The sequence below is a fragment of the Oncorhynchus mykiss genome, chromosome 23 (genome assembly GCF_057628025.1).
Source record: "Oncorhynchus mykiss isolate SJ-2025 chromosome 23, ASM5762802v1, whole genome shotgun sequence".
Classification (NCBI taxonomy): Eukaryota; Metazoa; Chordata; class Actinopteri; order Salmoniformes; family Salmonidae; genus Oncorhynchus; species Oncorhynchus mykiss.
This window is the reverse complement of record NC_143044.1, coordinates 29,886,715-29,912,535: the sequence shown is the minus strand read 5'-3', so window position 1 is coordinate 29,912,535 and position 25,821 is coordinate 29,886,715. Positions and strand designations below refer to the sequence as shown.

At 43.1% G+C, this 25,821-nt stretch overlaps 1 long non-coding RNA gene across 1 annotated transcript in view; it reads right to left on the bottom strand.

The window, feature by feature from the left end:
* Window positions 1-1,226: 1,226 nt before the first annotated feature.
* Window positions 1,227-25,821, bottom strand: part of LOC149972558 (uncharacterized) — a 140,056-nt gene continuing 115,461 nt past the window's right edge. The window contains exon 5 of the long non-coding RNA XR_016491047.1: window positions 1,227-4,524. This is a non-coding gene — a long non-coding RNA (uncharacterized LOC149972558). The remainder of the gene's footprint in view (window positions 4,525-25,821) is intronic.

Genomic DNA, 25,821 nt, shown 5'->3' with positions numbered 1-25,821 from the left:
ACCATAAACATACAAATACCTAGACCTACAAAACCCTAGACATACAAAAACCCAAGACAATACAAAAACTAGCATATCCACCCAAGTCACACCCTGACCTAACCAAAATATAAAGAAAACAGAGATATCTCAGGTCAGGGTGTGACAATAAAAGCTGGGTTTAAATTTCGATCATGGAGTCATTGGTAAACCGATCTCCTGATATACAGTACGCTTGTATGTCAGAGTGGTGAATTTTATACGTTGTTAAAAGACTTACATTTTTGTATTCTTTTCATCATGAAGATTTCTGGTATGTACCATTTATTAATTCTATTCTTATTGCGAAACTGTAATAAATCAGATTATTTTTTAGATGGATACGATCCGTATTCGTCACATTTCTGTGTAATATTCCTTGAATTATTATTTGGTTAAATGTTTAATGGTAAATGTTATTCACAATATGCATAGCATGTATGCTCTGTCTCTAACTGTGCATCTCTAAGCTAAGGTTAATTCAATCATTTTATACTAGGACATTGATTGCAAGATATTAGTATTTTGTTCCTTAGCCTCTTAATAATTGCATAATGGTAAACCTAGACACATGCATCTTATAGTATTCTGAGTGGTGACGCAAGGCTCGCAACCTTGGCTATACCCAGTGGATACTATTATGGGCCTTTAGCCTTCAAATTATAGTGGAGCCAGATAGTACATCATATATTAGGGTCCCTCTACAATTCTCTGTTATCTTCAGACAAAGTGAATTTTCACTATTCTACAATGTAACGTTATTGAGCTGTCAGTTTCCCAAGCTAATTCCCTACTTTTCACACTGACATGGTATAAACAGCTCTACAGGCTTCACTGTCATGGTGCACAGTCAGTACACAACACTATGCTCATCATGTCTTAGCAGGAATAGATTGTGACAGGTGTCCCAGCAGGGTCAGACAGCCAAGGAAGACCAGTCTACAGAGCTCAGGTGAATTTTGCAGTATATTATAACAATCAGTGAATGGATATAAAGTTCCATCTTGAGTTGATGGGTAGGCTACAGTCTGGGATCTAGGAATAATGGTAATTTCAATTGAACCATTGATTCTACACTTGGATAATATAATGTATAAATGTACACCAAGGTAATTATTTGTCATACCTCATCTGAGCAGGATCAGATGATGACTGGGGCCTCATCAGGGTCAGGCAACAAGGGAAGACCAGTCTGTGACAGCGGTGAGTTGAACTTTTTCAGATGCAAACTTTATTCTCTCTACAGCAAACACTGGACGAGCCAGAAGCTTCAATGATTGAAACTACTGTATTTTCAGGTAGTCTGACAAATCTCTAAAGTTGATTTCCAAACTGTATCAAGGGTTGTTGATAGAGGCACAAATAATGTAAAACAAAAATGTGAGGAAGACCTGGGAGACACTATTGATGATGAATGGATACAGATATGTCTGAATTCCGAGTCATGTTCATATAATCTCAGACATAAATGACTGCAGTTTAAGGCCATCCATAGAACGTACTATATGCCAGTGAAACTGAACATCATGCACTCAGAAATGTAATTCCTCAAAAGGGGACATACAGTGCCTTCGAAAAGTATTCAGACCCCTGGACTTTTTCCACATTTTGGTATGTCACAGGCTTATTCTAAAATTGATTAAAACAATAAAAAGCCTCAGCAATCTACTCACAATACCCAATAATAACAAAGCAAAAACAGGTTTTTATAAATTTTTGCTAATTTATAAAACATAAAAAAATGAAATATCACATTATATACGATACATGTTCAGACCCTTTGCTATGAGACTCAAAATTGAGCTCAGGTGTTTCCATTGATCATCCTTGAGATGTTTCTACAACTTGATTGGAGTTCACCTGTGGTAAATTAAAATGATTGGACATCTGTCTATATAAAGTCCCACAGTTGACAGTACATGTCAGAGCAAAAGCCATGAGGTCAAAGGAATTATCCGTAGAGCTCCGAGGCAGGAATGTGTTGAGGCACAGATCTGGGGAAGGACACCATGCCTACGCTGAAGGGGGTGTTTTTCAGGGGCAGAACCTGGAAGATTAGTCACGATCGAAGCAAAGATTAACGTATGTCTCTAGTTCTAAGTATTTCTCTAGCTCTAACAGTGCTGCAATATCTAGCAATACAATAACAATACACAAACAATCCATGAGTAAATAACAGAAAACTAAACAAACAAGAAATTAAGACATACTGTATCAGAACGAGCAATGTTAGAGTCCGGAGTACTGTATATATAAATATATACGGTACATTTACAAAGTATTCAGACCCCTTGACTTTTTCACGTGTTGTTACGTTACAGGCTTATTCTAAAATGGTTTAAATAGTTTTTGTTCCTCATAAATCTACACACAATACCCCATAATAACAAAGCAAAAACAGGTTGTTAGACATTTTTGCAAAAACATTTAACTGAAATATCACAATTACATATAAGTATTCAGACCCTTTACTCAGTACTTTGTTGAAGCACCTTTGGCAGCAATTACAGCCTTGAGTCTTCTTGGGAATGACGCTGCAAGCTTGGCACACCTGTATTTGGGGAGTTTCTCTGCAGATCCTCTTAAGCTCTGTCAGGTTGGATGGAGAGCGTCGCTGCACAGCTATTTTCCGGTCTCTCCAGAGATGTTTGATCAGGTTCAAGTCTAGGCTCTGGCTGGGCCACTCAAGGACATTCAGAGACTTGTCCCGAAGCTTCACCCCAGTCTGAGGTCCTGGGTGCTCTGGTGCAGGTTTTCATCAAGGATCTCTCTGTACTTTGCTGCATTCATTTTTCCCTCGATCCTGACTAGTGTCCCAGTCCCTGCCGCTGAAAAACATCCCCACAGCATAATGCTGGCACCACCATGCTTCACAGTAAGGTTGGTGCCAGGTTTCTTCCAGATGTGACGCTTGGCATTCAGGCCTAAGAGTCGATCTTGGTTTCATCAGACCAGAGAATCTTGTTTTTCATGTTCTGAGAGTCCATTAGGTGCCTTTTTGTGAAACTCCAAGCAGGCTGTCATGTGCCTTTTATTTTAACGAGGCAAGTCAGTTAAGAACAAATATTTATTTACAATGACAGCCTAAGAACAGTGGGTTAACTGCTTTGTTCAGGGGCAGAACAACATATTTTTACCTTGTCAGCTCAGGGATTTGATCTAGCAATCTTTTGGGTACTGGCCCAACGCTGTAACTACTAGGCTACCTGCCACCCCAGCTTTTACTGAGGCCTGGTTTCCGTCTTCCACTCTACAATAAAGGCCTGATTGGTGAAGTGCTGCAGAGATGGTTGTCCTTCTGGATGGTTCTCCAATCTCCACAGAGTAACTCTGGAGCTAGGTCAGAGTGACCATTGAGTCAACCTCTAGGGAGAGTATTGGTGGTTCCAAACTTCTTCCTTTTAAGAATGATGGAGGCCACTGTGTTTCTGTGGACCTTCATTGCTGCAGAAATGTTATGGTACACTTCCCCAGATCTGTCCCTCAACACAATCCTGTCTTGGTGCTCTACGGAATATTTCTTAAACATCATGGATTGGTTTTTAGCTCTGACATGCACTGTCAAATGTGGGACCTTATATAGACAGGTGTGTAGCTTTCTAAATCATGTCCAAGCAATTGAATTTAACACAGGTGGACTCCAATGAACTTCAATCTCAAGGATGATAAATGGAAAGAGGATGCACCTGAGCTCAATGTCAAGTAAATAAGGTATTTCAGTTTTTTAGTTTTGAGAAATTTGCTAACATTTTGAAAAGTATTTCTCACTTTTTCATTATGGGGTATTGTGTGTAGATTGATGAGGGGAACATTTTTTAAATCAATTTTAGAATAAGTCTGTAATGTAACAACGTGAAAAAAGTCAAGGGGTCTGAATACTTTCCGAATACACTGTATGTACAGTACCAGTCCAAAGTTCCAACACAATTACTCATTCAAATCAAATCAAATCAAATGTATTTATATAGCCCTTTGTACATCAGCTGATATCTCAAAGTGCTGGACAGAAACCCAGCCTAAAACCCCAAACAGCAAGCAATGCAGGTGTAGAAGCACATGGCTAGGAAAAACTCCCTAGAAAGGCCAAAACCTAGGAAGAAACCTAGAGAGGAACCAGGCTATGAGGGGTGGCCAGTCCTCTTCTGGCTGTGCCGGGTGGAGATTATAACAGAACATGGCCAAGATGTTCAAATGTTCATAAATGATCAGCATGGTCAAATAATAATAATCACAGTAGTTGTCGAGGGTGCAGCAAGTCAGCACCTCAGGAGTAAATGTCAGTTGGCTTTTCATAGCCTATGATAAAGAGTATCTCTACCACTCCTGCTGTCTCTAGAGTTGAAAACAGCAGGTCTGGGACAGGTAGCACGTCCGGTGAACAGGTCAAGATTCCATAGCCGCAGGCAGAACAGTTGAAACTGGAGCAGCAGAACGGCCAGGTGGACTGGGGACAGCAAGGAGTCATCATGCCAGGTAGTCCTGAGGCATGGTCCTATGGCTCAGGTCCTCCGAGAGAGAGAGAAAGAAAGAGAGAAAGAGAGAATTAGAGAGAGCATACTTAAATTCACACAGGACACCGGATAAGACAGGAGAAGTACTCCAGATATAACAAACTGACCCTAGCCCCCGACACATAAACTACTGAAGCATAAATATTGGAGGCTGAGACAGGAGGGGTCAGGAGACACTGTGGCCCCATCCGATGATACCCCAGGACAGGGCCAAACAGGAAGGATATAACCCCACCCACTTTGCCAAAGCACAGCCCCCACACCACTAGAGGGATATCTTCAACCACTTCAACCATCCTGAGACAAGGCCGAGTATAGCCCACAAAGATCTCCGCCACGGCACAAGCCAAGGGGGGGAGCCAACCCAGACAGGAAGATCACGTCAGGGACTCAACCCACTCAAGTGAAGCACCCCTCCTAGGGACGGCTTGAAAGAGCACCTGTAAGCCAGTGACTCAGCCCCTGTAATAGGGTTAGAGGCAGAGAATCCCAGTGGAGAGAGGGGAATCGGCCAGGCAGAGACAGCAAGGGTGGTTCGTTGCTCCAGAGCCTTTCCGTTCACCTTCACACTCATGGGCCAGACTACACTCAATCATATGACCCACTGAAGAGATGAGTCTTCAGTAAATACTTAAATGTTGAGACCGAGTCTGCGTCTCTCACATGGGTAGGCAGACCGTTCCATAAAAATGGAGCTCTATAGGAGAAAGCCCTGCCTCCAGCTGTTTGCTTAGAAATTCAAGGGACAATTAGGAGGCCTGTGTCTTGTGACCGTAGCGTACGTGTAGGTATGTATGGCAGGACCAAATCAGAAAGATAGGTAGGAGCAAGCCCATGTAATGCTTTGTAGGTTAGCAGTAAAACCTTGAAATCAGCCCTTGCCTTAACAGGAAGGCAGTGTAGGGAGGCTAGCACTGGAGTAATATGATCACATTTTTTGGTTCTAGTCAGGATTCTAGCAGCCTTATTTAGCACTAACTGATGTTTATTTTGTGCTTTATCCGGGTAGCCAGAAAGTAGAGCATTGCAGTAGTCTAACCTATAAGTAACAAAAGCTTGGATTAATTTTTCTGCATCATTTTTAGACAGGAAGTTTCTGATTTTTGCAATGTTACGTAGATGGAAAAAAGCTGTCCTTGAAACAGTCTTGATATGTTCGTCAAAAGAGAGATCAGGGTCCAGAGTAACGCCGAGGTCCTTCACAGTTTTATTTGAGACGACTGTACAATCATTAAGATTAATTCTCAGATTCAACAGGAGATCTCTTTGTTTCTTGGGACCTAGTACAAGCATCTCTGTTTTGTCCGAGTTTAAAAGTAGAAAGTTTGCAGCCATCCACTTCCTTATGTCTGAAACACAGGCTTCTAGGGAGGGCAATTTTGGGGCTTCACCATGTTTCATGGAAATGTACAGCTGTGTGTCATCTGCATAGCAATGAAAGTTAATATTATGTTTTCGAATTACATCCCCAAGAGGTAAAATATATAGTGAAAACAATAGTGGTCCTAAAATGGAACCTTGAGGAACACCGATATTTACAGTTGATTTGTCAGAGGACAAAAAAGGATCTTTCTGACGGATAAGATCTAAACCAGGCCAGAACTTGTCCATGTAGACCAATTTGGGTTTCCAATCTCTCCAAAAGAATGTGGTGATCGATGGTATCAAAAGCAGCACTAAGGTGTAGGAGCACGAGGACAGATGCAGAGCCTCATTCTGATGCCATTAAAAGGTAATTTACCACCTTCACAAGTGCAGTATCAGTGCTATTATGGGGTCTAAAACCAGACTGAAGCATTTCATATACATTGTTTGTCTTCAGGAAGGCAGTGAGTTGCTGCGCAACAGATTTTTCTTTTTTTTTGAGAGGAATGGAAGATTCGATATAGGCCGAAAATATTTTCTGGGTCAAGGTTTGGCTTTTTTAAGAGAGGTTTTATTACTACCACTTTTAGTGAGTTTGGTACACATCCGGTGGATAGAGAGCCGTTTATTATGTTCAACATAGGAGGGCCAAGCACAGGAAGCAGCTCTTTCAGTAGTTTAGTTGGAATAGGGTCCAGTATGCAGCTTGAAGGTTTAGAGGCCATGATTATTTTCATCATTGTGCCATGAGATATAGTACTAAAACACTTGAGTGTCTCTCTTGATCCTAGGTCCTGGCAGAGTTGTGCAGATTCAGGACAACTGAACTGATTCAAGTGTTTTTCTGTATTTTCTTTAGTGCCTTGATGACAGCTTTGCACACTCTTGGCATTCTCTCATCCAGCTTCATGAGGTAGTCACCTGGAATGCTTTCCCAACAGTCTTGAAGGAGTTCCCACATGTGCTGAACACTTGTTGGTTGCTTTCCCTTCGGTCCAACTCACCCCAAACCATCTCAATTGGGTTGAGGTCGGGTCATTGTGGAGGCCAGGTCATGTGATGCAGCACTCCATTATTCTCCTTGGTCAAATAGCCCTTACACAGCCTGGAGGTGTGTTTGGGGTCATTGTCCTGATGAAAAACAAATGTTATTATTATTATTATTTTTTTTCCCCCTTTATTTAACCAGGTAGGCTAGTTGAGAACAAGTTCTCATTTACAACTGCGACCTGGCTAAGATAAAGTATGCAGTGTGAACAGACAACACAGAGTTACACTTGTAGTAAACAATTAACAAGTCAATAACAGTAGAAAAAAAAAATAAAGTCTATATACATTGTGTGCAAAAGGCATGAGGAGGTAGGCGAATAATTACAATTTAGCAGATTAATACTGGAGTGATAAATGATCAGATGGTCATGTGCAGGTAGAGATACTGGTGTGCAAAAGAGCAGAAAAGTAAATAAATATAAACAGTATGGGGATGAGGTAGGTAAATTGGGTGAGCTATTTACCGATAGACTATGTACAGCTGCAGCGATCGGTTAGCTGCTCAGATAGCAGATGTTTGAAGTTGGTGAGGGAGATAAGTCTCCAACTTCAGCGATTTTTGCAATTCGTTCCGGTCACAGGCAGCAGAGAACTGGAACGAAAGGCGGCCAAATGAGGTGTTGGCTTTAGGGATGATCAGTGAGATACACCTGCTGGAGCACGTGCTACAGGGTGTTGCCATCGTGACCAGTGAACTGAGATAAGGCGGAGCTTTACCTAGCATGGACTTGTAGATGACCTGGAGTCAGTGGGTCTGGCGACGAATATGTAGCGAGGGCCAGCCGACTAGAGCATACAGGTCGCAGTGGTGGGTGGTATAAGGTGCTTTAGTAACAAAACAGATGGCACTGTGATAAACTGCATCAGGTTGGTGAATAGAGTGTTGGAAGCTATTTTGTAGATGACATCGTCGAAGTCGAGGATCGGTAGGATAGTCAGTTTTACTAGGGTAAGTTTGGCGGCATGAGTGAAGGAGGCTTTGTTGCGGAATAGAAAGCCGACTCTAGATTTGATTTTAGATTGGAGATGTTTGATATGAGTCTGGAAGGAGAGTTTACAGTCTAGCCAGACACCTAGGTCCACATATTCTAGGTCGGAACCATCCAGGGTGGTGATGCTAGTCGGGCGTGCGTGTGCAGGCAGCGAACGATTGAAAAGCATGAATTTGGTTTTACTAGTGTTTAAGAGCAGTTGGAGGCCACGGAAGGAGTGTTGTATGGCATTGAAGCTCGTTTAGAGGTTAGATAGCACAGTGTCCAAGGAAGGGCCGGAAGTATACAGAATGGTGTCGTCTGCATAGAGGTGGATCAGGGAATCGCCTGCAGCAAGAGCAACATCATTGATATATACAGAGAAAAGAGTCGGCCCGAGAATTGAACCCTGTGGCACCCCCATAGAGACTGCCAGAGGACCGGACAACATGTCCTCCGATTTGACACACTGAACTCTGTCTGCAAAGTAGTTGGTGAACCAGGCAAGGCAGTCATTAGAAAAACCGAGGCTACTGAGTCTGCCGATAAGAATATGGTGATTGACAGAGTCGAAAGCCTTGGCCAGGTCGATGAAGACGGCTGCACAGTACTGTCTTTTATCGATGGCGGTTATGATATCGTTTAGTACCTTGAGCGTGGCTGAGGTGCACCCATGACCGGCTCGGAAACCAGATTGCACAGTGGAGAAGGTCCGGTGGGATTCAAGATGGTCAGTGACCTGTTTGTTGACTTGGCTTTCAAAGACCTTAGATAGGCAGGGCTGGAAGGATATAGGTCTGTAACAGTTTGGGTCCAAACTCAGCCATTGAGTTTGTTGAAGTTTTCGATAATCATGGATTTATCGGTGGTGACCGTGTTACCTAGCCTCAGTGCAGTGGGCAGCTGGAAGGAGGTGCTCTTGTTCTCCATGGACTTTACAGTGTCCCAGAACTTTTTGGAGTTAGAGCTACAGGATGCACATTTCTGCCTGAAGAAGCTGGCCTTGGCTTTCCTGACTGACTGCGTGTATTGGTTCCTGACTTCCCTGAACAGTTGCAAATCGCGGGGACTATTCGATGCTATTGCAGTCAGCCACAGGATGGAGTGAACCAAGGGCTATATCTGTTCTTAGTTCTGCATTTTTTGAACGGAGCATGCTTATCTAAAATGGTGAGGAAGTTACTTTTAAAGAATGACCAGGCATCCTCAACTGACGGGATGAGGTCAATATCCTTCCAGGATACCCGGGCCAGGTCGATTAGAAAGGCCTGCTCGCAGAAGTGTTTTAGGGAGTGTTTGACAGTGATGAGGGGTGGTCGTTTGACTGCGGATCCGTAGCGGATACAGGCAATGAGGCAGTGATCGCTGAGATCCTGGTTGAAGACAGCGGAAGTGTATTTGGAGGGCCAGTTGGTCAGGATGACGTCTATGAGGGTGCCCTTGTTGACAGATTTAGGGTTGTACCTGGTGGGTTCCTTGATGATTTGTGTGAGATTGAGGGCATCTAGCTTAGATTGTAGGACTGCCGGGGTGTTAAGCATATCCCAGTTTAGGTCACCTAACAGAACAAACTCTGAAGCTAGGGGGCGATCAATTCACAAATGGTGTCCAGGGCACAGCTGGGAGCTGAGGGGGGTCGGTAGCAGGCGGCAACAGTGAGAGACTTATTTCTGGAGAGAGTCATTTTTAAAATTAGTAGTTTGAACTGTTTGGGTATGGACCTGGAAAGTATGACATTACTTTGCAGACTATCTCTGCAGTAGACTGCAACTCCTCCCCCTTTGGCAGTTCTATCTTGACGGAAAATGTTATAGTTGGGTATGGAAATCTCAGAGTTTTTGGTGGCCTTCCTAAGCCAGAATTCAGGCACGGCAATGACAGAAGGGTTAGCAAAGTGTGCTAAAGCAGTGAGTAAAACAAACTTAGGGAGGAGGCTTCTGACGTTGACATGCATGAAACCAAGGCTTTTTCGATCACAGAAGTCAACAAATGAGGGTGCCTGGGGACATGCAGGGCCTGGTTTTACCTCCACATCACCCGCGGAACAGAGGAGGAGTAGTTTGAGGGTGCGGCTAAAGGCTATCAAAACTGGTCGCCTAGAGCGTTGGGGACAAAGAATAAAAGGAGCAGATTTCTGGGCATGGTAGAATATATTCAGGGCATAATGCGCAGACAGGGGTATGGTGGGGTGCGGGTACAGCGGAGGTAAGCCCAGGCACTGGGTGATGATAAGAGAGTTTGTATCTCTGGACATGCTGGTTGTAATGGGTGAGGTCACTGCATGTGTGGGAGGTGGGACAAAGGAGGTATCAGAAGTATGAAGAGTGGAGCTAGGGGCTCCATTGTAAGCTAAAACAATGATAACTAACCTGAACAACAGTATACAAGGCATTTTGACATTTGAGAGAGACATACAGCGAGGCATACAGTAATCGCAGGTGTTCATTGGGAGAGCTAGCTAAAACAGCAGGTGAGACAACAACAGCTAATCAGCTAGCACAACAACAGCAGGTACAATGGCGTTAACTAGGCAGAGAGGGTCGGATTAACTACACACAGAGCCTAAGTGCGGCTGGGGCCGACAGATAAAAACATAAACAAACAGAATGGAGTACTGTGATTAATGGACAGTCCAGCAGGCATCAGCTATGTAGCCAAGTGATCACAGTGTCCAGCAGGTATCAGCTATGTAGCCAAGTTTACAGCAAGGATCCGGTGGAGTATTGGGCTCTAGCCGTGTATGAGTGTGGTTCGGGTGAACAGCTGAGTAGGCCGGGAAGTGGGCCTCAGGGATAGCTTCGGTACTGCGTGCAAGCTAGCTGTGAAGATCAGAAGTAGTGGTCCAGGGATTACGGCAAGAATCCGGCGTTGTTGTAGAGAGACAGTCATCCAGGCTAAAAAAAATGGCTGGCCTTGCAGAAGGTAAAGCCACTAGCAGTGGCTAACAATGACGAAATAGCTTGTAGCTAGTTAGCTGGTTAGCTTCTGGAGGTTCTTGAATGTGTTCTAAAAATTTAAAATAATAGCGATTCCGTATCACATTGGGTGAGGCAGGTTACCGGGAGGTATAATCAAATTAAAAATCGAAAAGTGATAGTACCACCAAGCACAAACCAGAATGGATGGTATATCGCTGCCTTGAATTCTAAATAAATCACAAAAGTGTCAATAGCAAAGCACCCCCCACACCATCACACCTCCTCCTCCATGCTTCATGGTGGGGCAGATCATCCGTTCACCTACTCTCCGTCACATAAAGACACGGCAGTTGGAAACAAAAATCTCAAATTTGGACTCATCAGACCAAAGGACAGATTTCCATCGGTCTAATGTCAATTTCTCGTGTTTCTTAGCCCGAGCAAATCTCTTCTTATTGATGTCCATTAGTAGTGGTTTCTATGCAGGAATTTGACTATGAAGGTCGGATTCACACAGTCTCCTCTGAACAGTTGATGTTCAGATATGTATGTTACTTGAACTCGGTGAAGCATTTATTTGGGCTACAATTTCAATGAACTTACAATTAACTTTTAACACGGCACACCTGTTAATTGAAATGCATTCCAGGTGAATAACTCATGAAGCTGGTTGAGAGAATGGCAAGAGTGTGCAAAGCTGTCATCAAGGCAAAGGGTCGCTACTTTGAAGATCCTCATATAAAATATATTTTGATTTGTTGAACACTTTTTTGGTAACTACATGATTCCATATGTGTTATTTAATCGTTTTGATGTCTTCACTATTATTCAACAATGTAGAAAATAGTACAAATAAAGAAAAACCCTGGATTGAGTAGGTGTGTCCAAACTTTTGACTGGCACTGAATATACATGGTGTGTATACACAGTCCGGACAGTATATGAATAGAACATATGTGTACAGTAGTTGTTATGTAGGATGAGCCATGACTTGAATACAGTATACTGTACACACTGAGTGTACAAAACACTAGGAACACCTTGCTAATATTGAGTTGTAACCCCATTTGCCCTCACAACAGCCTAAATTTGTTGAGGCGTGGACTCTACAAGGTATCAAAAGTGTTCCACAGGGATGATGGCCCATGTTGACTCCAAGGCTTCCCACAGTTGTGTCAAATTGGCTGGATGTCCTTTTGGTGGTGGACCATTCTTTATGCACACGGGAAACTGTTGAGCTTGAAAAACCCAGCATTACAGTTTTTGACACACTCAGACCGGTGCGCCTGGTACCTACTACTATACCCTCTGAATCACACACATACACAATCGATGTCTCACTTGTCTCAAGGATTAAAAATCCTTCATTAACCTGTCTACTCCCTTCATCTACACTAATTGAAGTTGATTTAACAAGTGACATGAATAATGGATCATAGCTTTCACCTTGATTCAGCTGGTCAGTCTATTTCATGGAAAGAGCAGGGGTTCCTAATGTTCCGTACATATAAAGTGTACATATAAAGTCGGTAAAACAGTATGTCAACATTATTAAAGTGACCTGTCTTCAATGAATATGTACATAGCGCAGCAGTCTCTAAGCTACAGGGTGTAGCTGGATAGTGACATTGTCTTTTGTTCTGGGCAGGGTACCAGGAGGAGGCCAGCTAGTGATTGATGTTTAACAGTCTGATGGCCTGAAAATAGAAGTTGTTTATCAGGCTTTCGGTCCCAGCTTTCATGCACCTGTACTGTCTCCGCCTTCTAGATGGTAGTGGGGTGTACAGGCTGTTGCTCGGGTGGCTGAGGTCCTTGTTGATCTTCTTGGCCTTCCTGTGACAAACTCTGTCTCAATGAATGTTTTTAAAAGTGATACAATTGAAAGAATAAAACCACTACACATAAACCTATTGGGAAATCAAACATTCCCAATAGTTCAGGTCACACGAATAACGAATTGAACTTTGGGTCTGAGTTTAGTGTCTGGGATTGCTGAGGATTAGGGTTGAAAATTCCTGGAACTTTCAATATATTCCCTGGTTTTCCCAACATCCCGATTGGAAGATTCACGGAACAACCAAGATTTCTGGAAAACCACAGGATCAGGGCTGTAACCATACTGGCGTTTAGGATGAAATCTTGAATCTAAACTCTTTCAGGTTAGGGACTGCACCACTGAGGTATAAAAGAACTGGAGTCTGTGTCCAAGATGTCCAACCGTTGTTTTCAATGTAATCTACTCACGTTTTTGTTTGCCGATTCATGGACGGACCATCTATAGCCGAAATACATCCAGTTTACACGGCCCAACTTCACATGCGCACTAGCACTCGGTGCACACCGGGAACAGCGCGAATGGATGAATACAAAATGTTAATATCTTTGGCTGTGAGTGATTTAAAAAAAATTGCCTCATTGACAATTATTTGAATAATACAATGGATAGTTGGTTCACAAAGGTTCTGACTAAAGTGCCTCATTGACAATTATTTGAATAATACAATGGATAGTTGGTTCACAAAGGTTCTGACTAAAGTGTCTTATTAGGAATTTTCAGATCTAACTTCTCTATGTGGCAGTCTATGGAAATTGTCTTTCTGTGCCGGGCGTCAGTTAAACTGCAGCAGCAAAGCAAGACTGTTGGAGCAGTTGAAACCATGCTTCTAGACTGGAACCCTTGCCCCTTGGATGGCACATGCAACACACGCAGCACACAACACACACACACACACACACACACACACACACACACACACACACACACACACACACACACACACACACACACACACATACACACAATAACAGGAGAAGAGTCGAGACAATTAAGATATTCTTTAGGGAAATTAGAATCAGCATGTTCAAGAGAGGGTGACATTATAAAACGAACACTATTGAGATGTTACATCTGAAGTACCAGAGTTTTTGAATATCTGAAGAAAATGCCCAGGTTTTAGCTCATTAAGACATGCTCTGCATTTCATAGCTAATTGGCCATCTGGTCACCATAACAAGAATGATTCCTCTCTGCAAGATTATTTAGATAATTTGCTGGGTTGACCATTGATATTATATGGGAATGCCTTATATTCTGTCTCTGTGGTATGTTAACTCTGAGAGACTCCTGTTCAGAAAGATGTGTTGTTGTGGTGACTGTATCTCAGGATGACATCAGATGAGTTCACAGTTCCCCAAACCTATAGTTGCCGATGTACCTGTATTTAACCAGCCTGAGGCATTTAATCATCATGAGTACAATACCTTTACAGCTTGCAGCTATTGATTCTATGCTGTTTTTACCTTGGGAGAAATACTGATTCTAATGGTCCACAATAAATCATTCCATAAATGAATCTCTGGATTCAGTAGCCTTTTTTTCTGCACTTTAAATGTTACTCAAAAGTTAGACAACAAAGAGTAACACCTCCCCATCACTATAGGAGGGAAAGGGTCAAGATTCCTGCACAGATAAACACAAAATAAAGCTTTAATCTATCTTTATTGGTGGGCAGTGCTGTTGTGAGGACCCCCGATGCTGAGGCAAACAGAACACTCCCCTTCTGTGTGCAAATGGCACCTGCTGGAATAACAAACAACCATTGCCCTTCAGGGAGAGCCAATCAAACCTGACACATCCTCCAGTTCTGTGCTCTGAGTGGCCACCTCTAGTGATTTCTAACAGTGCTCTCATCCAGAGACGTGCGGACTTCATGTCTGGCTTGGCAAAGAGCCCATTATGAGCGGTCTCCCACAGTTACTGCACTTCCAATCTAGCTGTGCCTCCTCTCCAGGAATATAGGCCTCCCACACCAGGTGCCCAGAACTCACTATGTGCAACACAAACCTAATTGGTAGGTTTTTCGTTCTGTTGATAATTTAACCTCTAAAAGTCTAAGCCAATGGGGGGAGGGGGTTGATTTAGACACATATTTAACCCCTTATTGTTGTTGGCACAAAACTACCTCCATACTTCCAATCCTCTCCCCTTTCCATAGTGTCACATTAGTTTGTAGCGCAAACAGTTTGGATGCTACAGACAGAAGTTGGCACATCAGCGTTACCGACTTCAGACGAGTCCCGTGACACCTTTGGGGGTCGTAGAGCAAAACCGTTTGTACACTACAGACTTTTTTGTGAGAAGACCGATTTCTGTGATGTCTCATGGTCTGACAAATACTGCTGTAGCTCGGCCAACTTCCACCGCAGATGCGGAAGGCAGACATAGGCGGATGCAGTAGATTGAGACGCAGCCCATGCAAAAAACTGATATCTCTAGTTTAAACAGACCAAATTTGATGGGGATTTTTTTGTAATGTTACTTAGGTTGCGTCAATAGACTCTTATTCGTGTGCAGATCTATCTGATTTTACCTCCAAGTAAAGGACATTTTGAGGGTGTTTATAACAGGGAAAGTCACTATTTACGGCGTGCCCAGCCATTTCTCAATACCATTGTCAAATACTGCAGCTTTACCACTGATATACTGAGGCAACAAGGACTTGAGTAGTCAGGGAGAACAATCTTAGCACCAGCTGAAAAGCACAGAGACAGTTAGGAAGGCTTTGAGAAGAAATTAGACGCTCACACAAAAGCAAAATATGCTCCTAAGAGGAAGATGAGGTGCAAACAAACTATCAAAATCTCTGTGGTTCAATTACTGTAGAGAGTGTATCCTGACAGTTGAACTTCCAGTAGTTGGGGTGTGTGATGATAGTGTCGATGATGAATTATCGAACAGTACAGCCACTGCCAGTTAATCCAAATACCATAGATTGAATCTTTACCCCCAGACCGGATAAATTGGAAGACAGGACAAAATGATGCTGAAACTACAGCCAGGGGTCAAAGAAGTGCACTGGTAACATGGAGTTCAGTATCAGAAGTGAGAGCAGTTATCTCAGCTGTTATTTTGTTGCTCAGAGTTGTTGAGGCGCCGCATCCTCCCTGTTAACCTCGCTCTTCCGCTGCTGAACAGAAGGGGCACCACAGTAAGCCCATTTATTATTTTAACAGTCATCTGCCCTGTGAGTTTCATTGGGCTGTCCCTGCTGTGAGTTTCATTGGGTTGTTATCTTGGCTGGCCCAAAAAAAAAAAAATAATAATAATAATAAAAAGGGCCAGATAAAATATAAGATCAAATAAAATTGTCCTGAACTTTTAAATCTGGCAAAGAAAAGGGAAAATATAACCTGTTGTATTCGGCGCATTTGACAAATAAAATGTGATTTGATTGTATTTGATCTAGGCGACAGTTAATAAAGGAAATGCACGAAAAAAAGTATCAAGACTTTTGAAGTTTGCTCAAACATTGTTAAAACATGGTTTGAACATTATGCTGTGTACAAGCTTTGGCAGCAACATAGCCCCTAAATGGATGGGCCAGGGAACTTTGCTTACAGGGTGGCAGGTAGCCTAGTGGGTAGAGTGTTGGCCCAGTAAACTAACGGTTGCTAGATCAAATCCCTGAGCTGACAAGGTTAAAATCTTTTGTTCTGCCTCTGAACAAGGCAGTTAACCCACTGTTCCTAGGCCGTCGTTACATGTTCAATCAGTGTCAACGGGTATGTAACATTCTTTCTAGCTACAGTGCCTTCAGAAAGTATTTACACCCCCTGACTTTTTCCACATTTTGTTGTGTTACAGCCTGAATTTAAAATTGATAAAATGTAGTTTTTTGTTGTCACTGGCCTACACACAATACCCTATAATGTCAAAGTGGAATTATCGACATTTTTACAAATGAATTAAAAACGAAAATGTATTGAGTCAGTAAGTATTCAACCCCTTTGTTATGACAAGCCTAAATATGTTCAGGAGTAAAAATGTGCTTAACAAGTCACACAATAAGTTACATAGACTCACTCTGTGTGCATTAATAGTGTTTAACATGATTTTTGAAATGACTACCTCATCTCTGTACCCCACACATACAATTATCTGTAAAGTCCTTCAGTCGAGCAGTCAATTTCAAACACAGGTTCAATGACAAATACCAGTGAGGTTTTCCAATGCCTTGTAAAGAAAGGCACCTATTGGTAGAAAAATATAATATTTCTTTGAGTATAGTGGAGTTATTAATTACACTTTGGAAGCTGTATCAATACACCAAGTCACTACAAAGATACAGGCGTCCTTCCTAACTCAGTTGCCGTTTAATGGCTGAGATAGGAGAACATTTAGGATGGATCAACAACATTGTAGTTACTCCACAATACTAACCTAATTGACAAAGTGAAAAGAAGGAAGCCTGTACAGAATAAAATATTCTAAAACATGCATCCTGTTTGCAACAAGGTACTAAAGTAATAATGCAAAAAATGTGGCAAAGCAGTTCACTTTATGTCCTGAATACAGTGTTATGTTTGGAGAAAATCCAGTACAACACATTAGTGAGTACCACTCTCAAGTTTTTTAAGCATAGTGATGGAAGCATCATGTTATGGGTATGCTTGTAATCGTTAAGGACTGGGGAGTTTTTCAGGTTTTATAAATAAATGGAATGGAGCTAAGAACAGGCAAAATCCTAGAGGAACACCTGTCTCAGTCTGCTTTACACCAGACACTGGGAGATTAATTCACCTTTCAGCAGGACAATAACCTGGGGCACCCGAGTGGCGCAGCTGTCTAAGGCATTGAATCTCAGTGCTAGCGGCATCACTACAGACCCTGGTTTGATTCCAGGCTGTGTCACAACCGGGTGTGATTGGGAATCCCATAGGGTGGCCCAGTGTTGTTAGGGTTTGGCTCGGGTAGGCCGTCATTGTAAATAAGAATTTGTTCTTCACTGGCTTGCCTAGATAAATAAAGGTTAAATAATAAAAAATAAAACACAAGGCCAAATCTACATTGGAGTTGCTTACTAAGAAACCAGTGAAGGTGGCCGAGTTACAGTATTGACATGTGTTGGAGGAAACACCATACACTTGGTGACCGTGTCAGCGTGCACTGCACCCAGCCCACCACAGGAGTTGCTAGCGCGCGATGGGATAAGGACATCCCTGCCGGCCAAACCCTCCCCTAACCCGGACGATGCTGGGCCAATTGTGCGCCGCTCCATGGGTCTCCTGGTCACGGCCGGCTGTGACAGAGCCTGAACTCAAACCCACAATCTCTAGTGGCACAGCTAGCACTGCGATGCAGTGCCTTAGACCATTGCCCCACTCGGGAGGCCCAAGCAACAACCAATTTGACAGAGTTTGAAGAATTTTGAAAATAATAATGGGCAAATGTTGCACAATCCAGGTGTGGAAGATTTCCCTTCACTGGAACTAAGGAGCCTAGCCCGAACCATGAAAAACAGCCCCAGACCATTATTCCTTCTCCAACAAACTCTACAGTTGGCACTATGCATTCGGGTAGATAGTGTTCTCCTGGCATCCGGCAAACCCAGATTCGTCCGTCGGACAGCCAGATGCTGAAGCGTGATTCATCACTCCAGAGAACACATTTTAACTGCTCCAGAGTCCACTGGCGGCAAGACTTACACTACTCCAGCCGACGCTTGGCATTGTATATGTTGATCTTAAGCTTGTGTGCGGCTGCTCGGCCATGTAAACCCATTTCATGACGCTCCTGATGAACAGTTCTTCTGCTGACGTTGCTTCCAGAGGCAGTTTGGAACTAGTGAGTGTTGTAACTGAGGATAGATGATTTTTACACGCTACACGTTTCAGTACTTGGCGGTCCTGTTCTGTGAGCTTGTGTGGCCTACCACTTTGCGGCTGAGTCGTTGTTGCTCCTAGATGTTTCCACTTCACAATAAGAGCACATATAGTTGACCCGGGGCAGCTCTAGCAGGGCAGAAATTTGATGAACTGAATTGTTGGAAAGGTGGCATCCTATGACAGTGCCACGTAGAATGTCACTGAGCTCGTCTGAAGGCCATTCTACTGTCAATGTTTGTCTAAGTAGATTGCATATGTGTGTGCTCAACTTTATACACCTGTCAGCAACCGGTGTAGCTGAAATAGCCGAATCCACTAATTTGAAGGGGTGTCCACATGCTTTTGTACATACAGTGTATGTTTTCTTCTATTATTTATTATCATCAGCTCATTCACTTTGCCAGTCATATTGACCCTGTATTAGAGAACCTTACAGGATTTGATGAAGCCAACGTTGAGACAGTGTGTTAGGCTTTTGGGAGCGTGCATATTTCAGAAGCGTAATTCAAGAATTAGCAACTGCAGCCCTTTTTAAGGCCAACTGATTAAACTGTCGCAGTTCAATAGATTGATGAAAGGATCCAAATATGCTTTGTTTTCAAGTGTGATGGTAATTGCATTAAACAATATTGTAGCACCAAATTGGATTCCCCCTATTAGAGTTATTTCCCTTGTGGTGGTAATAGGCTTTGGATAGGAGGATTATTTGCTAATGTTAATATGGAAATCCTTCTCCAGTTGAGGGATCATAAAGAAAAATAACTTTGTAGTATAATGTAATAAATGATTTTACTAAAATGTAATGTAAGAATCACAAAGTTCTTCAGTCTGTCTGAAAGCCTCAGCTTTGCACTTGTTTACATTCCCTTATATGAGAAAAGCAGACTTTGATCCCCAGCAAATAACGTGACATTATGTGGAGCAGACATTGCAGCAGTGAGAGGAGACAGTCTGCCGCAGGAGAGAAGACAAGTCTAGAGATGGAGAATGTCCTGCGCCATTGTTTCCACTGCGATGCCGCTATCCCAATTCTCCCAGCACTGCTACACAATACAGGGGATTAGAAAATGTGGGTCATCGTCTCTATCAGCTAGGCAACACAGAGGGGGGAAAAAGACAGTAAAACCGGTGTTTAAACCGGTGTTCACAGTTGTCCTACTTACACATCCAAAACAAAAGCTTCCCTGCACCATGGCAGAATACACAGGCATGTGTGTTTGTGCTTCTGGTTACATAACGTTTGGTCGGGTGCTGTATACTTGCTGCTTCAGCTGAGCAGAACAGCTGTGGCTGTACCTGAGCACGGCTGGCATTGAGTCACTCTGGAGACAGTAAGCAGATGTGTTTATTAGCAGGCTTTTCACTCCTGTCGCTGGCCCTGAAACCATCCGGGAAACACTTTGTGCATTGAACGTAAAGTAATGGTTGGACAGCAGTCTCTCTTGTACTATAGGATTCAAGTAAAACAGCATCACAGAGAGTCGAAGAGGCACGGTGCAATGTGATATGATGAATACGTGTTAAGTTTGTGAGTGGCTATGCTTAGCCATAATTTGTGAAGTGGCTTTCCAAGCTAATTCCTTTGCATTTGCTCAAGGGGCTAACAGAGGGCTAAGATTTAGAGTGAGGTTTGTGAGTGACTACATTTTTTGTCACAAAGTAGATTCCCATTATCCACTAGGCAGTCTGTTGTGGCGATGAAGGACCTCTGACATGGGATTACTGACAGAGGAATGATAATGATCACTCACTGGTTGGACTGAGAGGTTTGCCACAAAGTAGCAGAGCCTCCCTAAAAATGATAAGGATTTGGCATGGCAGCACCACATTTAAAACAACGGTGTGTTTGTGGATAAATACTACAGCTGAATGAGGGAAAGGTTTAAGTAAAGCAAATAATTGTAATGCTTCTTAAAAATGTTTATTTAAAACATGCTGTCCTCCAATCAAACTGTGAACATTTCTGTTATTTTTAATTTATGTTATTACAGATGTGCACCATGAAGCATTGAACATATTAAAAATGCAGGGAGAAAATGTGTGAAAATGTACAAAATAATGAGGGGAAATATCCACACACCTAGTTGATCTGAACACTTAGCTCTCACAAAGCCATTCCCTACGTTGTTGTTTTTAGCATGCTACTGTTCTCTCAATCCCCCTTGAGCACTCCCAGCATTAGGATCCATGTAATGGCTGGCACACACTCAGTGGAAACTCTTGTGTGGTGGCAGCTGGAGGAATTCCTGTCCCAGTAGCCCTTGGGCACGGAGTAAAGTTTGTATTGTGACTGTATATTGGTCACCTCAGCCAGGACCATTTTGGAACTAATTCCAAAAGATAAACAGACAATGGCTTTATCAGGAGGCAGGCAGGCACACTGTGGCATGCTGCTCCCCCGTGCCCACCCTTGTTCCCAGTCATTTTGCAACAGTTTGAACACTGAAATTCCTGTTTTGCCATTTTTCCGTTTTTTTCCTCCTCTATACAAGCATGCTGTAGCTCTTGTATTTTACATGCAAATACTGTAGCCTTACAATTAATGATTAATTTGAGTTTAGCTGAAGTTTGTTACATGCCTTCAGACACATCATGCCCATCTGTAAGACTAGATAGTGATGGTAAAGGTGTTTTAAAAAGTTACTCTTTTTACCCCTTTTTACCCCTTTATCTTGGTATCCAATTGGTAGTTTTGTCTCATCTCTGCAACTCCCATACAGACTCAGGAGAGGCGAAGGTCGAGAGCCGTGCGTCCTCCAAAACACAACCAAGCCGCAATGCTTCTTGACATAATGCCCGCTTAACCCGGAAGCCAACCACACCAATGTGTCGGAGGAAACGCTGTACACCTGGCGACTGTGTCAGCGTGCACTACACCCAGACCACCACAGGAGTCACCCCTAACAACACTGGGCCAATTGTGCACTGCCCCATGGGTCTCCTGGTCGCGGCTGGCTGCAACAGAGCCTGGATTCTAACCCAGAATCTCTAGTGGCACAGCTAGCCCTGCGATGCCATGCTTAAGACCACTGCGCCACTCTGGAGGTCCTAGTGATGGTAAAAGTTGACGAATAAATCAAATCAAAGTTTGTCACTTAATGATGGTGTTGGAGTCGTGCCTGGCCATGCAGTCGTGGGTGAACAGGGAGTACAGGAGGGGACTGAGCACGCACCCCTGGGGAGCTCCAGTGTTGAGGATCAGCATGGCAGATGTGTTGCTACCTACCCTCACCACCTGGGGGCGGCCTGTCAGGAAGTCCAGGATCCAGTTGCAGAGGGAGGTGTTTAGTCCCAGGATCCTTAGCTTGGTGATGAGCTTTGAGGGTACTATGGTGTTGAACGTGGAGCTGTAGTCAATGAACAGCATTCTCACATAGGTGTTCTTTTTGTCCAGGTGGGAAAGGGCAGTGTGGAGTGCAATAGAGATTGCATCATCTGTGGATCTGTTTGGGCGGTATGCAAATTGGAGTGGGTCTAGGGTTTCTGGGATAATGGTGTTGATGTGAGCCATTGCCAGCCTTTCAAAGCACTTCATGGCTACGGACATGAGTGCTACGGGTCTGTAGTCATTTAGGCAGGTTGCGTTTGTGTTCTTGGGCACAGAGACTATGTTGGTCTGCTTTAAGCATGTTGGTATAACAGACTGAATCAGGGGCACGTTGAAAATGTTAGTGAAGACACCTGCCAGTTGGTCAGCACATGCCCGGAGCACACATCTTGGTAATCCATCTGGCCTCGCAGCCTTGTGTATGTTGACCTGTTTAAAGGTCTTACTCATGTCGGCTACGGAGAGCGTGATCACACAGTCGTCCGGAACAGCTGATGCTCTCATGCACGCCTCAGTGTTGCTTGCCTCGAAGAGAGCATAGAAGTGATTTAGCTCGTCTGGTAGGCTCGTGTTACTGGGCAGCTCGCGGCTCTGCTTCCCATTGTAGTCTGTAATAGTTTGCAAGCCCTGCCACATATGACGAGCTTTGGAGCCGGTGTTGTATGATTCAATCTTAGCCCTGTATTGACGCTTTGCCTGTTTGATGGTTCATCGCAGGGCATAGCGGGATTTCTTGTAAGCTCTACCCTTTAGCTTAGTGCGAATGTTTCCTGCAATCTATGGCTTCTGGTTGGGGTATGTACGTACAGTCACTGTGGTGACGACGTCCTCAATGCACTTATTGATAAAGCCAGTGACTGATGTGGTGTAATTCTCAATGTCATCGGAAGAATCCCGGAACATGTTCCAGTCTGTGATCGCAAAGCAGTCCTGTAGTTTAGCATCTGCTTCATCTGACCATTTTTTTATAGACCGAGTCAATGGTGCATCCTGCTTTAATTTTTGCTTGTAAGCAGGAATCAGAAGGATAGAGTTGTGGTCGGATTTTCCAAATGGAGGACGAGGGGGAGCTTTGTACGTGTCTCTGTGTGGAGTACAGGTGATCTAGAATTGTCCCTCTGGTTGCACATTTAACATGTTGATAGAGATTTGGTAGAACTGATTTAAGTTTCCCTGTATTAAAGTCTCTGGCCACTAGGAGCACCGCCTCTGGGTGAGTGGTTTCCTGTTTGCTTATTTCCTTATACAGTTGACTGAGTGCGGTCTTAGTGTCAGCATCTGTCTGTGGTGGTAAATAAACAGCCACGAAAAGTATAGCTGTGAACTCTCTATGCAAGTAGTGTGGCCTGCAGTTTATCACAATATACTCTACTTCAGGCGAGCAAAATCTAGAAACTTCTTTAGATTTCGTGCACCAGCTGTTGTTTACAAATATGCACAGACCGCCCGCCCTCGTCTTCCTGGAGTGTGCTGTTCTATCCTGCCGGTGCAGCGTGTATCCCGCTAGGTGAATATCCATATCGTCATTCAGCCACGATTCCGTGAAGCATAGGATATTACAGTTTTTGATGTCCCGTTGGTAGGATATTCGTGATCGTACCTCGTCTAGTTTATTGTCCAATGATTGCACGTTGGCGAGTAATATTGACAGTAATGGCATATTTCCTAGTTGTCTTCTGCGGGTCTGGAGGCGACATCTGGCTCTTTGTCCTCTGCGTCGCATATAATAGCACAATTGGTTAGGAGGTGCCATTTTCACAAATTACACATTTTGCCAGTAGAAACATCAGAAAGATCGTAGTGGAAAATGCATGCCGAAGCAGTTCTCCAATGGCCTGACCTGAGTTGGATACATTGTCACTTTGATCAACAACACAACAGGGTCGTTCCACCAATTTGGTGCCTTTTGAGAAGTGTGACTTGGTAAAAAAAAAACATGTATTTCACCTAATTTTAACATTCTGACATAAAGAGCACATGTTCAACTCAAGAGGTCAATAAGAGTCTATATCTAAGTAACATTATAAAAAAATCTGCATCAAAATCTATCAGTTTAAGCTAGAGATATTTCAAGTTTCAAGATTCAAGTTGTAATGTCACATGCACAAGTACAGTGAAATTCCTTTCTTGCAAACTCAAAACCCAGCAATGCAATAACCAATAACAATATTACTAGAAAAAAACACATGAGAAATAAGAATTGGAAATATGAAATACACAATAAAGTAAGTAAGTAAGCATACTATATACAGGAAATAGTTAATTAAAACGTCAATCCCAATACCATATTTACATGTGCTAGAGTGATGGAGGTAGATACACTTTATAGACAAAAGCATGTATACACCCCTTAGAATTAATGGATTCGGCTATTTCAGCTACACCCGTTGCTGACAGGTGTATAAAATCGAGCACACATCCTTGCAATCTACATAGACAAACATTGGCAGCAGAATGGGCTTATTGAAGAGCTTAGTGACTTTCAACGTGGCACCGTCATAGGATGTCACCTTTCCAACAGATTGTAACATTTCTGCCCTGCTCGAGCTGCCCTGGTCAACTGTAAGTGCTGTTATTGTGAAGTGGAAACGTCTTGGAACAACAACGGCTCAGCTCTGAAGTGGTAGGCCACACAAGCTCACAGACTGGGACTGCCGAGTGCTGATGGACAATTCTGGGTTTGGCGGATGCCAGGAGAACGCTCCCCGTCCCAATGCATAGTGCCAACTGTAAAGTTTTTGGAGTAGGAATAATGATCTGGGGCTGTTTGTCATGGTTCGGGCTAGACCCATTAGTTCCAGTGACGGGAAATCTTAACGCTACAGCATACAATGACATTCTAAACATTTCTGAGCTTCCAATTTTGCGGGAACAGTTTGGGGAAGGCCCTTTCCTGGTTCAGCATGACAATGATTTTTGTCCACATACTTTTGGTCATGTAGTGTATGTATAAGGATAAGGGGGCTAGGCAACAGGGTATAAAATAAACAGAGTAGCAGCAGCTTGTACGTGAGTGTGTGTGCATGTGTGTAGAGTCAGTCTAAATGTATGAGCAAATTATGTGTGAGTGAGCAAATAGTTGAGTGAGTTTATGTATGTGTGTTGAAATAAAAGGTCAACAAAGATTAAGGTTAACTCAGATTGTTGGCTATTGATATTTTTTTGCATGGGCTGCATCTCAATATATCACTTCCGTCTATGTCGGCCTTCCGCATCTTCGGGGGAAGGTTGCCAAGCCACAGCGGTGTTTGTCAGACCATGAGACGTCTTGGGAATTGGTCTTCTCACAAAAACGTAAGTAGTGTCCAAACGGTTTGGCCTATAAACTAATATGACCACTATATGGAAAGATGAGATTCAACTCCCAGATTGCGCTACGACCCTCACAAGTGTCAAGGGACTCATCTGAAGGTAACCCGTACCAGTTAAAATAATGTATGGAAGTATGGAGGTAGTTTTGTGCCAACAAAAGAAGTATCAAAAAACAGCAGTAAAGGCAAAATTCAACATTTGATATCTAGACAGGTCCTAAAATTCGAAATCAAATCGCTAAATGGTCCTTGGTATAACCATTTTAAGACAATTCCATATGTTATCTTAGTTGAACCCCCACCCCCACAAAGGCTTGCATGCTGACCACACACGTCTGCCAACTTTACAGTGCATTACTACAACCGACTGGAGTGTGCACGTCAGTTCATCTTTCAATCACACACTTGGGTATATGCTCTTAAAAACTAATGAGGAGATGGGAAGCGCCTTCCCATCTCCTCATTAGTTTTTAAGAGCATATACCCAAGTGTGTGATTGAAAGATGAACTGACGTGCACACTCCAGTCGGTTGTAGTAATGCACTGTAAAGTTGGTTGCCAACTGCCATATAAAGTCCAAAGAAGTACAAAAGAAGCCTGAGGAAAGTGAAGAGATGACGAGAAAGGAATTCAGTTCACCGTTTTATATGTGGAATAATTGTCGGAGTAGAGGACCTTGTGCAT